Below are 18,054 nucleotides of genomic sequence, written 5' to 3' on the forward strand. Positions count from 1 at the left end.
ATTTGCTGTTAATATTATTTCTGCTTTATATTTATTTTCTTTTCCTTTCTCTTCTTCTCTCTCATGCTCTTTTTTGAGACTGCTTCTGAGCCTTTCTTGTTATGAGTTCTAAATATATGGTAGAATGTTGATATACTCATCTGTGGCAATATACAGATAAATGTTGCACATTTGATTTATGGAAAATGATATATTGCCAGGTATATACAAAACTGAACATAAAAAAATAAGGTCACTAAAAATGGTCAGTCCTATTAAGTATTAGGCCTGCATGAAGTGGCTAATATTTGCTTCAGATTTAGATTCCACCCCAGCTCTTAGAAAAAAAAGCCCCCACTTACTGACTCCTGCCTGGCGGGGGGTGATCCCCACTGCCCCATGCCACATGAGGGGCTTTGCCAGAATACCCCCAACCCCTGCCCACTCTCTCAGCACCCTCCCCCCATGGCTGCCTGGCTTGCCCCAGCTCTCGACCCTTAAAAAAAAACAAAACAAAACAAAAAAAGCCCAGACTCACTGGCTGCTTCCCAGCAAGGGGGCATTCCCCACTGCCCCGCACTATGTGGGGGCTGTGCACAATCCCCTAGAGGTCCCAAGACTGCTAAAGGAGCCAGTAAGTTTGAGGGGTTTTGGTTTTTTTGGGGGAGGGGGGGGTTCTTAAAGGGCTGGGAGGTGGGGAAGGTGGGGCAGGCATAGACATTAGGGCTGGAAGGGACCTCGGAAGATCATCGAGTCCAGGCCCCTGCCCAAAGGGCAGGAAATCAGCTGAGGTCACAGGATCCCAGCAAGATAGGCATCCACTTTACTTTTGAAGGTGTTCAATGTAGGTGTTTGAACCACCTCCGATGGCAGGCTGTTCCACACCTTGGGGGCTCAGACAGTAAAGAAATTCTTCCTTATGTCCAGCCTGAAATGGTCTTGCAGTAGTTTGTGACCATTCGACCTCGTCGTCCCTTGGGGCGCTCTGGTGAACAAATGTTCCCCCAGATACTGGTGGTCACCCCTGATAAATTTATAGGTGGCCATCAGATCACCCCTGAGCCTACGCTTTTCCAGGCTAAAGAGCCCCATGGCTCTCAGCCTGTCGTCATAAGGTCTGTTTTCCTGACCTCTGATCATGTGCATGGCTCTCCTCTGGACTCTCTCAAGCTTCTCCACATCCTTTTTGAATTGTGGAGCCCAAAAATGGATGCAGTACTCCAGCTGTGGCCTCACCAAAGCCAAATACAAGGGGAGAACGATGTCCCGGGATATGCTTGAGAAGCATCTATGGATGCGAGCCAGCGTTTTGGTCACTTTACTAGCCGCAGCATCACGTTGCAGGCTCATGTTCATCTTGTGGTCAATCATGACCCCCAAGTCTCTTTCTTCCGTAGTGCTAGCCAGCGTAGCACTGCCAAGCCTATAAGGATGCTGCAGGTTTTTCCTTCCCAAGGTGGAGAACCTTCCATTTTTCGATATTAAACACCATCAGGTTCTCATCTGCCCATTTGATGAGCCTGTCCAGGTCAGCCTGGATCACCTGCCTGTCTTCTGGTGTGGATGCTTTGCCCCAGAGTTTGGTGTCATCGGCAAACTTGGCCAGTCTGCTTCTGACTCCAATGTCCACATCATTAATGAAGATGTTGAACAATATGGGTCCACGGACAGAGCCTTGGGGCACCCCACAGGTCACAGGACACCATGATGATTGATTTCCATCAATTACTACCCTCTGGGTCTGACCACGGAGCCAATTTCCCACCCAGCAGATCATGGTGGACTCAAGGCCACGATTGGCCAGTTTCGCCAAGAGGTGATCGTGGGATACCAGATAGAAGGCTTTTTTGAAGTCAAGATATATGACAATTTTTTCCTCCCTTGTCCAGGTGATAGGTCCCCTAGTCGTAGAAGGAAATGAGATTGGTCAAGCAAGACCTACCCACAACAAACCCGTGCTGGCTATCCCTCAGGATGTTGGCATCGGCCAGTCCATTAAGGATGGCCTCTTTAATAAACTTTTCTAAGATCTTCCCCGTAATAGAAGTCAGGTTGATGGGCCTATAGTCAGCTGGATCCACTTTCCTCCCTTTCTTGAAGATATGCACCACATTGGCCTTCTTCCAGTCTTTGGCTGGGGGAGTGGGCGGGGTTTGGGAGGCTTGTGGTAGAGCCCCCCCATTCAGCATGGGGCAGTGGGAATTACCCTCTTCCTGGCAGCACCCGATGAGTAGGGGCTTTTTTTTTTAAAGGGCTGGGAGCTGGGGCGGGTAGGCTAGCCATGGTGGGGGGAGGGGAGCTGGGGAGTGGGTGCGGGTCTGTGGGGGCTGGGAGAGCAGGCAGGGAATTGGGCCTGGTGGGGGTCCCCCCCATGGTCCCCTCCCTGCTCTTCCAGCCCCCCCCAACCCCTATTTACCCACTCAGAGTTTGGGTCCAGCTCCCTGCTGCAGTGGGCAGGGACTGCCCAAACCACTGAAGCTCTCCAAATCTTTTCCAAATCGATTCAAAGAGCTTCAAATTGATTCAGACCTTTTAATTGGTCCCTGATTTAATTCGGATGACCAGATTTGGCCACCAAATCAGGCCAAATCTCCGAATCGAATCAGCACCCGAAGCTTTGCACAGCCCTATTAAGTATGTACCTTGGAATGTTAAGAACCTTATCAGCCCAATTACAAAGAAGAAAATACTATCTTTTCTTAAAAAAAAAAAAAGAGGGCTGATATTGCTGTGCACCAAGAAATATATGTCAGCAGAGGAATTAGGCTGAAGCTTGTCTTCACTGCTATTATTCACTATGCTAGCCAGAATAAATTAGCAAAGGTAGGCCAGAAAGCACATGATCACACTTTCAGGCCTCTGGTACATCTCTCTTGAGCTTGTTGTCCCCAGCATTAGGGGTCTGTTATAAAGGAATGAACCAAATAATAAATGTAGAGTTGGATTTTTGCCTATCCAGAATTATTCAGTGAATGGTTTATGCAAACACATTACAAATTATATACTCCTTCCTACCCACTTTATACAGCTGCAGCTATGTTGTGGCCTTCCTTGACCTCATTAAGGCCTTTGACTCCATCAATCACAAAGTGCTGTGGAGAATACTGGTCAAATTTGGATACTCTGAAAAAAATTAAAGAGGTCCTCAGGCTTCTCCATGACCAGAATACTGCAGCTGTTCTTTTTAGTGGATCAGAGACAAATCCATTTGTCATTCAAACTGGGGTCAAGGAAGAATGTGTCATTGCCCAGGTCTGTTCTCCATTTTTTTTGACCATCATCCTGTTTCTTGTTAAGAACAGCTTCCATTCTGTAATTAGCATTTAATAGCAAATGAATGGAGGGCTCTTCAGTCTAGGACATTTTTGTTCAAAATTTAAAAATCCCATCCTTGTCCTTCAATACACTGATGTCTGTGCCATCCTTGCACACTGAGGAAAACCTTGAGATTATGCTGGATCTCTTTGCAGAAGCCTACTAAACTTTGGGCCTCTCTTTCAACACTAAGAAAACTAAAGTATTCTATCAGCGTGCTCTAGGCCATGAACGTGACCCCCGCCTCCTCAAATTACTAGGGGTGGATGAAGTGGGCCCTATTTGATTCGGACTTGGATTCAACCTGAATCATGGACAGTGATTTGATTAATTGATTTGGATCACTTTCTGTGATTTGATTCCACTGAATTCAAATCTGAAGATTCAATGCTGATTTGGAGAATCACTGATTCAGATATAGACACAGCTTTAAAAGTTTTTCTACATACCTTGAGGTAGCAGGTGTGGCTCATGATTGCTGCAATGCTGGGGCACATGGAGTGTCCCACAGGAGGGGGGGGGGTTCCATGTGCTGAGTGGCAAACCCAGTGGCCTGGAAGTACTTTGGTCCACTTATGGGTCTCCCAGGGAGTGCACAGGGGGGTGCCCCTGTGCCCCCCTGGTTCAGTGATCAGCTGCAGGGGGACCCCAAGTGACCCCCCCAGACCCAGGAGGCACCAGTTGCCAAGCTGAGGGGGTATGGGAGGGGAGGGTCCGGTGCACTCCCCAGTGGACCTAGAAGTGGACCGGAAGTGCTTCCAGTCCATTTCCGGGTCTTCTGCCGAGTGTGCTGGGAAGCACTGCTGTGGGATGCTCCATGCGCCCCAGCATCACAGCACTCATGAGCTGCCTGCTACGTAGAGGTATTTAGAAAAAACACTTAAACTTATGTCTATGTCTGAATCTCTCGGAATTGACTCAGAGGGTTCTGATTTGATTCAGAGAGATTAAAAAAAAGTGTCCTCTGATTCAGTTCAGATTCAGAGATTTGGCCACCATATCAGTCTGAATCTCTGCCAAATCAAGTCAGGGACCAAAGCTTTGCACTGCCCTACAAATTATCATTAAGGGAAAGATCTTAAGGGTTGTCAAGCACTTCCCTTACCTCAGTAGCCATCTCTCTCAGTGAATACTGAGGAGGAGATCCTGAGTTGGATCTGTTGTGGAAGTGATTCAGGAAATTGATTCAGTGTTTTGATTGATCACAATCTCCAGAAAGAGACCAAGATCCAGGTCTACAACACAGTCACCATCCCCACTCTTATCTATGGATACGAAACATGGGTGACCTACTGTTGTCATCTCAAGAACCTGGAGAGATATCACCAATACTGCCTCTGGAAAATCCTCTATCAAATGGGAAGATCACTGCACAAATTCCAACATCATTGCTGAAGCCAGTGTTACCAGCATCAAGTTGGTAATCTTAGCACCAATTTTGTTAAATTGGACTGTCACGGAGTGGGGCCTGTGAACGGCCGTGATCCTGCTAGCGCCCCCTGCCGTGTCAATTAAAGGTGGCCCAGCACCCTCTTCTCGCCCGCCACATCTTTTATCTTATAAAGTTCAGTAAAGGAGGCTGCCTACTTCCACCTTGACACAGCGCTGGTATTACCTCCGTTCCAAGTGGGGTGCTCCAACACCCCCAGCCTTATGGGCAATGTGTGCCTCCAAGCTCCCCTTGCAGCTATTCCTGGGCATTATCAAGCCCTTACACTTCAGCGCCCTACCTGGCACCCCGGAGCCGGTTTCACCACCAGCGCCTCCTGTCTGGGGCCTATGCCGCGCCTCCCGTGGTCAGGACTCAGGTGGCCATAGCTGTGCCTAGCCCCCTGACCCTCCTTTGGGGTCTTACGCCCTACTAGGGCTTTACTCCCGATACTGCCCCACTGGGCTGGTGTTGGGATACCCCACTAGCTCCAGGGCTCTTTGCTGCCCCCTTTTAGCTCCAGGGCTGGGCTAACGTGCCCCCAAACAAAGCTGAGCCCTCTCCCTCACCCTCTCTGGGGCCTGTGCCACACCTTTCGCGCTCGTTGCCCCCCCTCTGGGGTCTCACTTGCACGTTTCCTGTGTTTGGGGCTCAGGTGGCCGCAGCCATGCCTGGCCCCTTGACCTTTTCCTGGGCCGCTTGCCCCACTGGGCAAAATACTGCCCTCATGGGCTGGCGTCCAAAACCCTGCACACCGCAGCTCTCCAGCGCAAAGAGCTGTGCCCCACTGGCACCACTTGCTGTGCCACTACTGGGCACCCAGGGCCCCCAGATTATTGGGGAGCTCCCATGAGGCCTCCTCACACCCCTACAGCCTCACCCAGTCCTCCGGTGTAACGATAACAAAACCATGAGCCAAGCGGCTGCAACATAAACAAGAAGCCTACCGGCTCATAACACAATCATAAGCCCCCGAGCTCATAAACCCAGCTCCGCTCTATGCTGGCTCTGTCTTACCCCCATCAGAGTTCTCTTTACCCCTGCATCATTGCAGCCAGCCAGAGTGGTCAGGCTGCAACCATCAACCCAGGCTCCAGCTCCTCTAGGCCCTGGCCTGGGCTGCTTATAAAGGCCCGGCCCTGCCCCCTCCTGGCCAGCTGACCAACATCAGTTGCCCTGGCAACCCTCACCTGTGCTGCCCTATTAATTGGCAGCTGTCCTCATTACGGTTGCTAGTAGCGAGCACCCTAGTGCTCTGCTATATGGACATTATGTGTGTATGTCCAACTCTTGACTCCTAAAACAAGCGTTCTACTCCCAGCTTAGTTGCAGCCTGAGGTCTCACAGCAGCCATGGAAAATGCTACAAGGACATATTGAAGGCATACTTCAGAAAAATGGACACTGACATCAGGACCTGGGAAGAGCTGGCTGCTAACAGACTTCAATGGCTCCCCAACCTCAACCAAGCAGCAGCCTTCTGAAATAAAGCATTATAAGTAGAGAAGAGAAAGCAGAGGAAGAAAAAGGAAAGGAATCTTGGCCTATGGGCTTCTCTCCCCTGTGGAAAATTCTGCTACTTCTGTGGCAGATTTGTGGCTCAGGGATTGGACTCTTACCTCAAGACCCATCAATAAGCCATGGTAGAGAGCCTCTTCAAATCAAGGGATTGTCATCATCAATGGCTATAAGTATTCACAAATTATAATTTACACTTCATTTTTGAGGGGCTGAAGTCTCATAATATTGAACCTCTACCATATTTGGGGGCTCACATGTCTACTTTGTTTTTATTTCTGTGTATATTTGTACAAACACATCTTTGGTTTTGTGATCATTTATAGAGTGGGAATAAGTGTTTACAAGGACCATTAATGTGAATGTACAGATTTAATTTGAACAAATGTTCTCAAATTCTTATTTTCATTGTTCACCCAGCACTGATCAGGACTGAGGTGCATTGGGAAGGCTGTGCATTAGTGAAAAGCCTTTAGTGCCAAGGGCCCTGCAAATCAAGGTTAAAAGGTCATTGGCCACAGGAGGTGCTGATATATTTTGCAAAACCATGGCTGGATGGCAGCTGAAAACTACTCGAGACATCCAGTCAAGACTAAGACATGCTGGCAGAGCTGTGTGTGTCAACAGAGAGCATGCATAGGTCCAGCCTGCCCCAAACTTGACTCAAAATACTGCAACAGGTCACGTAACTTCCTAAACATCACATTTTTTCTTACCAACGAGCTGAAACCTTTCACTCTTCTGGATGCCGGAGCAGTAACTGGTTTCTCCTCCGAAAGCTTTCTGCTTTACTTTGAGAAGGATGAAGGAACCAAAACAACTGTTCTCTTAGCCCACGTAGAAGTCTCCAAGATAAGTTTGACTGGAAGATAGTTAACGTGGTCCCCATCTTCAAAAAAGGGAAGAGAGAGGACCCGGGCAACTATAGGCTCATCAGTCTTACCTCAATCTTCTCTTTGAGAAGATCCGCAAGGAGCACATCTGTGATGGGCTGGCTTCAGGGATGATGCTCATGGGCAACCAGCACGGTTTCATTAGGGGCAGGTCATGTCAGACCAACCTGATTGCCTTTTATGATCAAGTCACAAAGGCAATGGATGCAGGTGTCGCTGTGGACGTAGTCTTTCTAGACTTCAGCAAGGCCTTTGACACCGTCTCCCACCCCGTCCTCATTAAAAAACTAGGCGACTGTGGCATTGATGCCTACACAGTCAGATGGATTGCAGATTGGCTCAAGGGTTGTACTCAGAGGGTGGTGGTGGATGGGTCATATTCGACCTGGGGGGAACTGGGCAGCGGAGTCTCCCAGGGCGCGGTCCTCGGGCCTGCACTGTTCAATTTCTTTATCAGTGATTTGGATGATGGGGTGAAATGCAACCTGTTTAAATTCGCTGATGATACCAAAATTTGGGGTGAGGTGAGCACGCTAGTAGGGAGGAAAAGATTGCAGCAAGATCTGGATAGGTTACAGGAGTGGGCTAACATAAACAGGAAGTGTTTCAATACTGACAAGTGCAGGGTGCTGTACTTGGGCAGTAGAAAACTGGCAGCACACTTATAGAATGGGAAACTCCCTTCTTGAGAGCACGGAGGCAGAAAGGGATCTTGGAGTCATTATTGGCTCCAAGATGAACATGGGCTGACAATGAGAGGTCACGGTTGGCAGGGCTAACCGCACCTTGTCGTGCATCCACAGGTGCATCTCAAGTAGAGCCAGGGAGGTGATCCTCCCCCTCTATGCGACGCTGTTCAGGCCACAGCTGGAGTGCTGTGTCCAGTTCTGTGCACCCCACTTCAGGAGGGATGTGGACAACATTGAAAGGGTCCAGAGGAGGACCACCTGCATGATCCAGGGACAACAGGGCAGACCCTACAATGAAAGACTGCAAGACCTAAACCTATTCAGCCTTCACAAGAGAAGGCTGAGGGGGGACCTGGTGACTCTCTATAAACTCACTAGGGGGGACCAGAAGGCTTTGGGAGAAGCCTCGTTTCCCCTAGCCTCCCCTCCCCCCCGGCATAACAAGGAATAATGGCCACAAGTTGTTGGAGAGTAGGTTTAGACTAGACATCCGTAAGAACTACTTCACGGTCAGGGCGGCTAGGAGCTGGAACCAACTTCCAAGGGAGGTGGTGCTTGGTCCTACTTTGTGGGTCTTTAAGAGGAAGCTTGATGCCTACCTATCTGGGATCATTTGAGCCCAGTTTTTTCTCTTGCCCAGGCAGGGGGTCGGACTTGAAGATCTACAAGGTCCCTTCCAACCCTACTTCTATGATTCTATGATATGATTCTATAAGTTTGAAATACTTCTGCAAAACATATGAAAGGTACCACCTTTGTTGCAGGGGTGCAAAAGCTGCTGTTGCCACAGTGATGGCTGATTGCACTTCTGCAATCAAGGCAGCAGGAGCCACTACTGCCTTAGGTGCTGTGTGACTGCCCCAGGGCATGGAACTGCATTTCTCTGCCTCTGCCAAGCAGGTCTTTTAAATGACACTAGCCAGCTCCAAATTGCCAGGAGGCTGATTTTTCGTCATGGGAATAGGGAAAAAAAACAGGAACAGAAGCATATATATATATATATATATATATACATATACATACATACATACATATATATATACACACTGTATTCTAATTGCTGCCAAAATGGCTGCTGTTCCTCTATGGACCCAGAGGCAGAAGGGTTGGAATCTGGTGTTAACCATCTCACAGCTGCACAGGAATTTCCAGTAACTATCGGTTGAGCATTGTTGCTTGTATCTGAAGCAGCAAGTGTGCTGACTCAGGGCAAGTGGGCTGCTGCATGAAGTCTGTAGTGTCTTGATGAGGCTTGTTATATGGAGCTGATCACCTTCACCATCTGCCGTAAAGCTGGCAAGTCAGTCAGCAATACAGAAGTCCTTGACTTCAGGAAAGTTGACTTTGATAAGCTCAGGAGGCTTGTCAGTGAGGCCCTAAGGGACCATGACCCCAGGGGGAGGGGAGTTCAAGAAGAGTGGTTGCTCCCCAAGGGAGAGATCCTCTACGCACAAGCTTATTCTATTCCATCTCAGAGGAAAGGCAGCAAGACGGCACAGCAGCTCCTGCCTCTCCAGGGACCTAGCAGACCTCCTCAGGCTAAAAAGAAAGGCCTACAAAGGATGTAGGATGGGATTCACTTTCAAGGAGGAATATTCTGCACTGGTCTGGTCCTGCAGGGAGCAAACCAGGAAAGCCAAGGCTGCAACTGAACTCCAACTAGCTTCGAGAATCAAGGACAATAAAAAGTCCTTTTTCTGATATGTAGGGAGCTGAAGGAAAAGCAAGGGCAATGTTGGATGCCTGCTGAAGCAGATGGGACAGCTGACAACTGACGCCCAGGAAAAAGCCAACCTATTAAATAGGTACTTTGCGTCAGTTTTTCATCAGTCCCATGGGACACCCATGCCCACCACGGGACAAGGAGGTCCTGCTGAGGGAGATCCCCTGCCCTCCATTAATGCTGACCTTGTGAACGAACACCTTGAGAGGCTGGATACCTTCAAGTCAGCCAGCCTTGACAATCTACACCCCAGGGTACTCAAGGAGCTGGCGAGCATCATAGCCCAGCCCCTGACACAGATCTTTGAAAACTCCTGGCATTCTGGTGTACTGCCCAAAGACTGGAAGAAGGCCAATGCGGTGCATATCTTCAAGAAAGGGAGGAAAGTGGATCCGGCAAACTATAGGCCCACTAGCCCGTCTTCTGTCCCAGGGAAGGTCTTAGAAAACTTTATTAAAAAGAGGCCATCCTTAGGATGTTGGCGTCAGCCACTCCATTAAGGGATAGCCAGCACGGGTTTGTTGCGGGTAGGTCTTGCTTGACCAATCTCATTTCCTTCTACGACCAGGTGACCTATCGTCTCAACAAGAAGAGATTGACGTCATATATCTTGACTTCAAAAAAACCTTTGATCCAGTATCCCATGATCACCTCTTGGCGAAACTGGCCAATCATGGCCTTGGGTCCACCATGATCTGCTGGCTGGAGAACTGGCTCTGTGGTCGGACTTAGAGGGTGGTAATTGTCGGAAGTCAATCGTCATGGTGCCCTGTGACCAGTCAAGGCTCTGTCCTGGGACCCATATTGTTCAACATCTTCATTAATGATGTGGACATTGGAGTCAGAAGCGGACTGGCCAAGTTCGCCGATGACACCAAACTTTGGGGCAAAGCATCCACCCCAGAAGACAGGCAGGTGATCCAGGCTGACCTGGACAGGCTCATCAAATGGGCGGATGAGAACCTGATGGTGTTTAACACTGAAAAATGCAAGGTTCTCCACCTTGGGAAGAAAAACCTGCAGCATCCTTATAGGCTTGGCAGTGCTACGCTGACTAGCACTACGGAAGAAAGAGACTTGGGGGGTCATGATTGACCACAAGATGAACATAAGCCTGCAATGCGATGCTGCAGCTAGTAAAATGACCAAAACGCTGGCTCGCATCCATAGATGCTTCTCGAGCAAATCCCAGGATGTCATTCTCCCCTTGTACTCGGCCTTGGTGAGGCCGCAGCTGGAGTACTGCATCCATTTTTGGGCTCCACAATTCAAAAAGGATGTGGAGAAGCTTGAGAGAGTCCAGAGAAGAGCCATGCACATGATCAGAGGTCAGGAAAACAGAACTTACGAGAGCCAATGGGGCTCTTTAGCCTGAAGAAGCACAGGCTCAGGGGTCATCTGATGGTCACCTATAAGTTTATTGGACTGACCACCAGTATCTGGGGGAACATTTGTTCACCAGACCACCCCAAGGGATGTTGAGGTTGAATGGTCATAAACTACTGCAAGACCGATTCAGGCTGGACATAAGGAAGGATTCTTTACTGTCTGAGCCCCCAAGGTCTGGAACAGTCTGCCATCAGAGGTGGTTCAAGCACCTACATTGAACACCTTCAAGAGTAAATTGGATGCTTATCTTGCTGGGATCCTGTGACCCCAGCTGACTTCCTGCCCTTTGGGCAGGGGGCAGGACTCTCTGATCTTCCAAGCTCTCTTCCAGCCCTAATTTCTATGTTTATATCTATGAAATGACAAGGACTTTTCTCAGCTTCCAAACACAAATTTATAGAGGCATCAGGAGGATGTGGTGTCCTACTGCTTAGACCTCTAGCCCAGTGGCTGAACCAATCAACTGGGATGTGAAACCCATGAGTTAAAATTCCTCCTCCTACCAAGTACTTAAATAACCTTTGGAGGAGTGATTGGAACCTGGATCTATCAAGTGAGTGCTTTAGCCACCAGGCTATAATCCTTCCCTTGCTGGGGCCAAGGAATACGTAAGTATTTCATAGAGCTGTTCTATTTTCTATCAGGAAGACTAAGAGAGTGTCATCCTGAAATATCCTCTAGATTGGTGGCTAGGATACCACCCTGAAAATATGAGAACAAAGTTTAACTCCTGTGCAGAATGGGTGCCCAGAACTGGACGCAGTACTCCAACTGCGGCCTGACCAGTGCCACATAGAGGGGGATGATCACTTCCTTGGACCTGCTCAAGATGCATCTGTGGATGCATGACAAGGTGTGGTTGGACTTCCTGACTGCATCCCCACACTGCTGGCCCATGTTCATCTTGGCATCAATGATGACTCCAAGTTCCTTTTCTGCCTCTGTACTGATGAGAAGGGAGTTCCCCAGCCTGTAGGTATGGTGCTGGTTCTTCCTCTCCAGGTGCAGCACCTTGCACTTGGCAGCGTTCAATCCCATCCTATTCTTGTCCGCCCACCCCTGTAACCTGTCTAGGTCCGATTGCAGCCTATTCCTCCCATCTAGCATGCCCACATCCCCCCACATCTTAGTGTCATCAGCAAATTTGAACAGGGTGCTTTTTACCCCCTTGTCCATGTCACTGATGAAGATGTCGAACAGTGCGGGCCCGAGGACCGAGCCCTGCGGAACCCCACTGCCCACATCCCTCCAAGTCGAAAATGACTCACCCATTACCACTCTCTGGTCCCTCCAGCCAGTTGGCGACCCATTTGGTTGTATAGGTGTCAACACCACAGTCCCCCAGTTTCTTATTGAGAACGGGGTGAGAGACAGTGTCAAAGGCCTTCTGAAAGTCCAGGAAGACTATGTCCAGTGCTACCCCTGCATCTAAGGATTTGGTGACCTGGTCGTAGAAGGCCACCAGGTTGGTCTGACAGGACCTGCCACTAATGAACCCGTGTTGGTTGCCCCTAAGCATAATCTCCCCTGCTCGCCCCTCGTGGACATGTGCCAAAATAATTCTCTCAAAAAGCTTGCATAGGATTGAGGTAAGACTAACTGGCCTATAGTTCCCTGGGTCCTTCTTCTTCCCTTTTTTGAAGATGGGAACCACATTGGCCCTCTTCCAGTCCTCTGGCACCACACCAGAGCACCATGAGTGCTTGTACAGCCGTGCCAGGGGTCCTGCAACGACCTCAGCTAATTCCCTCAGTACTCTAGGTTGGACATCGTCCGGACCAGCTGATTTGAATACATCCAGTCCCTCCAGAAGTTCCCTAACTAGTTCCTCACTCACCCTTGGCCTAGGTGCACCTCCTCTGTGGTCTGATGGGGGGTGGCTGTTCCCATCCCTGCTCAGGAAAATGAAGGCAAAGAAATCGTTAAATAAGTTAGCTTTGTCATCTGGTGTGACAACCAAATTTCCTAGCGTGTCCTGCAGGGGCCCCATATTACCTGGAACCTTCTTTTTGCCCCCTATGTATTTAAAAAAAGGACTTCTTGTTGTCCTTAATCCGGGAAGCTAGTCCCAGTCCCATCTCCGCCTTGGCTTTTCTGACTGCCCACCTGCATCCCCGAGCAACTGCAGTATAATCCTCCCTGGTGATGGCTCCTCCCGTCTATTGGGTGTACGCCTCCCTTTTAGCTAAGAGAGGACTCCTGGATGCTTTTGGTGAGCCATGGGGGCTTTTGCGCCCTCCTTCCCCCTTTGATCCGTGTTGGGATTACCTTCTTTTGGGTTTGGAGGGTCATCTCCTTAAGAAGCAACCACTCTTCTTGGACACCTGGCTCCCCTCCCCTCTGGGACCTCAGTGCTTCCCCGACTATTCTCTTTCTCTTATTGCCTTCCAGAAACAAGAAGTGCGTCTTATTTGACAGTAAGTGATCTATGAGGGAATATGGGTATTTTACTTTACATGTCTAAATGGCAGTTACCCAACTACATAAGTTCCATTTAGCTTAGAACTTCAATTTGCATGCTCAAACTACTGGACTGCAGAGCACAACTCTCTCATACTTGCTGCCTGGACTGTTTGGGTGCCTGTACACAAGCATAGAGACTGATGTGATGCACTGTAATTACAGTGTATAAACAGGTGAGTCCTTATCAAATTTGCTCGCTTACTTTCCTGATGGTACTGGGTGTGTGCTAGCTTTTAAGATCTCAGCAGGTGTCTGAAATTTTGGTCTATCAGCACATCTGCTCTTTCTTTCCTGCCACGACTTGATGTAAAAAAATGTAAGAAAAAGAGGGAGGCTTGCTGGCCTAGAATGCTTTAGACTTATGGCTGGCTGTAGTTCTTCACTCCCATTACCTGCTTTGTGGTCACAGGCAAACAATGGTAATATGGTCACAGACCTAAATTGGCCTATATTCCTCTAATTTTACTTCTATCTTCTTAGTTAACTTAATTTCCAATCCTGACTGGGTCTCCTTAATTGTCCATAGCCCTGGGACCCCTGCCCTGGTCTAGCTCCTTTTGAGTACGAGAAATATCCTTGGGTGGGTTGCAGAGCTCCTGTTCTTGGGATTTTCTCTGACCACAAGCCCTGCAACACCACCACTCACGGTTGGTTGTCTTCTGGTCTTGCAGGTTCTCTCCTGCACCTGGACTGCAGTTCTCTAAAGTTTTTCCATGTCCCATTCTCAATCTTGGATTTAGGTAAGTGAAAGAGACTCCTCTGATCCTCAAAAGAAGACAGTTTCCTGCTCTCCTCCATTTCCCCTGCAAGGGCACAGTCTAAGCATTCTTGCTTTTCAGTAACCCTCTCTTCCTTCCTGTTTCTCCTTCTCTCCCACAGCTGTTGCTGCATGCATTTTTATGAAATAGTCCATTGCATGCCCAGCAAACCAGAACCATCAGGGACTCACAAATCTCAGCATCTGCATTCCCAGTGAGTCTAGGTCTTCTCATTTGCAGCAAGATAAGCATTTGTGCTCAGAGCAACTCCTCTGACACTCTTTAGGGACTTCAAGGTTCTTTTCCCTAGGAACTGTACTGTCCTTGGGGCTGGCAGTGCAATCTTTGCTGCCACACAGTGTATCAGAGCAGACTCAATTAATTAAATCCTCTGGAGTGCGGCAATTACCATGCTCCAGGAGTCTCCTGTGTCTTATATATCAGTGTCCCAGCACTTGAAAACGGTGGTGGGGACACTTGAACTAAGGCTCATCAAAGAAGCTTTAGTACAAGTGCCCCACTGCCATTTTGAAGTGTGGGGATGCTGATACATGACATGCTGTGGCACTTTAATTACAGCAGGTCTTGGAGCCGCTTTAATTAAAGAACTGCCCCCCACCCACCTGGAGCATGTGTTAAAGTGCCCTCTATGTATTTTATGCTACACAGAAACTGAACAACATGGATAATTAACATGGACCAGAAAACAATAATGGCCACCTCTCTGAGCCATAGATTCCCCTCCCTGTTTGTCTTCTGGCATCCTGGCTATTACTTTGGGCCACTAGCATTCTCACCTAGCCCAGAGCCTTTTGGGGAGGATATTTTACTAGGAAGTGAGAGGTATGGGTTCAGACCTCTGGGGGTGACAAAATTTGGGGGTTTTGTTCCCTGGGCAACTGCTTTAACCACTAGTCCATTAGGTCAAAGGTAAGCACCAGTGCCATGCTACTGCATATTGAATTTCAATATGAAATAGTTGAAGTTCCTGCTCATATATGTGGGGAATTGTGAGAAATTTATTCACTTTTCTAGGAACAAATGCAAGGTTCTACACCTTAGGAAGAATAATCAAAAATACAAATACAAAATGGGTGATGCCTGGCTTGATGGCAGCACTAGAGAGAAGGATCTGGGAGTCTTGGTACATCATAGTCTCAATATGCCATGTGATGCAGCCACACAAAAGGTGAATACAGTTTTGGCATGCATCAATAGGAGCATTAGGTGCAAGACATGGGAGGCGATACTGCTTCTTTAATTGGGAACAGTTAAGCTTCATCTAAAGTATTGTGGGACATGTGTGGAGAAGTTAGAGGGCATTCAGAGGCAGGAGCCAAAAATGTAAAGGGCTTGGAAGGCAAGTCATGAGGAGAGGCTGAAGAAGCTAGGCATGTTCACCTAATGGAAAAGATGCTTAAGAGGGGACATGATAGCAGTTTTCAAATACTTGAGAGGCTGCTATAAAGAAGAGGGAAACAGCAAGATGTGGACCAATGGCTTGAAGTTGCAGCAAAGTAGGTTTCTATTGGGTAACAGGGAGCATGTCTACACAAGATGCTAAATGCACCATAGGCTAATTCTACTGTGCATTACAGCACCATGGCAAAAACTGTGCTATTGTGCTAATGCACAGTAGAATTAGTCTGCTGTGCATTAGCATCACTAAAAAGGCATGCACTACTGCATAGTAGCACTGGTTACCGCACATTGAGTTAGTAGATCTTACAGGTATTAACTTAACGCACTGTAACTACAGTGCATTAATCTATGTGTAGACATGCTCAAGAAAAACTCATTCACTGTTAAAGCAGTAAGGTGGCAGAATAGAACGCCTAAAGAAGTTGTGGACTCTCAATCACTGGAGGTGTTTGAGAAGCAGTCCAGCCACTGGCCAGAGACTATCTAGGCATAACTACATATATATTCTACTGTGGGTATTTCTGATGCTTCTGAGCTTTTCTGGTTGCCACGTTGGGCTGGGAAGAAATTCTGCCCCCACTGCCACTGGTACATGTGTTAGTGTTTTTTTAAAGCCTTCACCAAGAGGCATTTGGTGTTGGCTGCAGCCAAGGTTGAGGTTTATGACTGGGGTGTGCCAGTGCTCCTGCTGGGACTCAAACCCATCAATTCCTGGCTAGAGGGCCTTGCCCTTCTGCACAGGGTCAAACTTCTTGCTAGATATGGGGTCAGGAAGGAATTTTACCCCATGGTCAGAACAGTAATGACTGTGGGGGACGTTACCTTCCTTTGTAGTAGTGGTTAGGGTCCTCTTCCTGGGGTCTCCTGAGTGTTTTTAACTAGCTTTCCAGCAGTAGGATGTTGGCCACCATAGTTCCCCTGCTTTACCTGTGGCAGATTAGAGTGTTATGTCACAGTTGGCTCTAGTTATGCTAGGAGGTTAGACAATGGATTAGTATGTGGTGGTTTGAACAGGGATGATCCTGCCTCAGGCATGAAATTAGGCTAGATGGCCTCTCAAGGTCCCCTCTCTTAGGTACTAGGAATAGGAGTGGAAAGGAATGAAGCAAAGTTAAATGCTTTGGTAGCTGCCTTGGATTTCTTTTGAGTATGTTCAGAATAAGTTTTGGCACCATGGATTTGTAGTAAGCCTTTTAGTTGCCTACTGGTAAAATGGAATTTCATTAGACACCACCATCTAGATAACTTCAACATCAAAAAAAGACAATTCATGCTGAATATGTTTTGTCACATGGCAGGTATGGTGTTTATTGAGTAAAGAATGCGGAAGCAAACCAGATTGATTTGCCCATTATATCTTATGGCCGGATCTCCAAGGTAGCTCTGAAGCTTCGGAGCTGTTTCCCTTCCCTTCCAAAATGGCCTCCCCTTCACAGGCTGCTCTAGAGGGGCAGAGAGGCTCCGAGCTTGGCTTCAGCAACTTCTTTCCCCCATTCCCAAACCCCGTCTCTCTCTCTTGCACACACACATACCCCTGCCGTCACCTCCACTGCTTCCCCTAGCCCACCACGCCCACCAAGTAGTTCCTGGGACCAGGAGCCCCCACCATTGTATGTCCCAGCACCAGTGTGTGCATAGGGCAGGGCTGCAGTGTGGCTCCCCCCAGTAGGTCCTGTCCCATCCATTCTGGTGGCTGGACAAACAGGATGTGAGATTTGTTGGGTTTCTGGGGCTGGTGTGGGGATTTGGGGTGGTGTGGGGTTTGTGGGTGTGGGAGCGACTGCTTGGGAAGGGTAGGACCCCGCCCATTCCCCTGCATGGTGCACAGCCCCCACATCACACGACAGCAGGAACAGCAGCAGCAGCCATTAGAGCGCTCATACCCACTCCTGGCAGAGACCCCTGGCAGCGGGGTGTGGTGCAACATGGCCTCAGACCTCGCAGCTGCACATGCCACAGGGTGTGAGCCTGGCCCACTTACGCATACCCAGCCTGCTTGCATGCACCCTCAGTCAGAAACAGGACAGACAGCTATTTCTGTCACCTGGGGTCCCAGCACTGCAAGAAAAAGCTGCATACTCTCAAGCTAGGCCGGGTCCTGCTTCCACATGCCATTGGGCTAGACCAGCTCCTTAAAGGCAGGACCTGGCCAGGCCTAATGGCACACAGCTTCTGTGTGGGATACCAGAACCCCAGGTGAAAGCAAGAGCCTGCCCTATTCTTTCCGACGTGTGCAAGTGGGCCAGGCCCACATCCTAACCCTGCACTGCTCCCCGCCCCAATGTTTTGTTTGTTTGTTTGTTTTTTAATACCAGGAAATCCTGGTATAAAATTTAGAGCCCTGTAGTAGAAGGGCATCTTAGGGGTCACCGTGCTCTCCCCTGACACCCCTTACCATGTCCAGTCAGTCTACAAAGCACCCTCAATTCGCTCTCATGACGTGTTTGGTGTCATGTACATATAATAGAGAGGCTGCC

Source organism: Crocodylus siamensis, chromosome 14 (genome assembly GCF_052110815.1).
Source record: "Crocodylus siamensis isolate JL-2025a chromosome 14, ASM5211081v1, whole genome shotgun sequence".
Taxonomy (NCBI): Eukaryota; Metazoa; Chordata; order Crocodylia; family Crocodylidae; genus Crocodylus; species Crocodylus siamensis.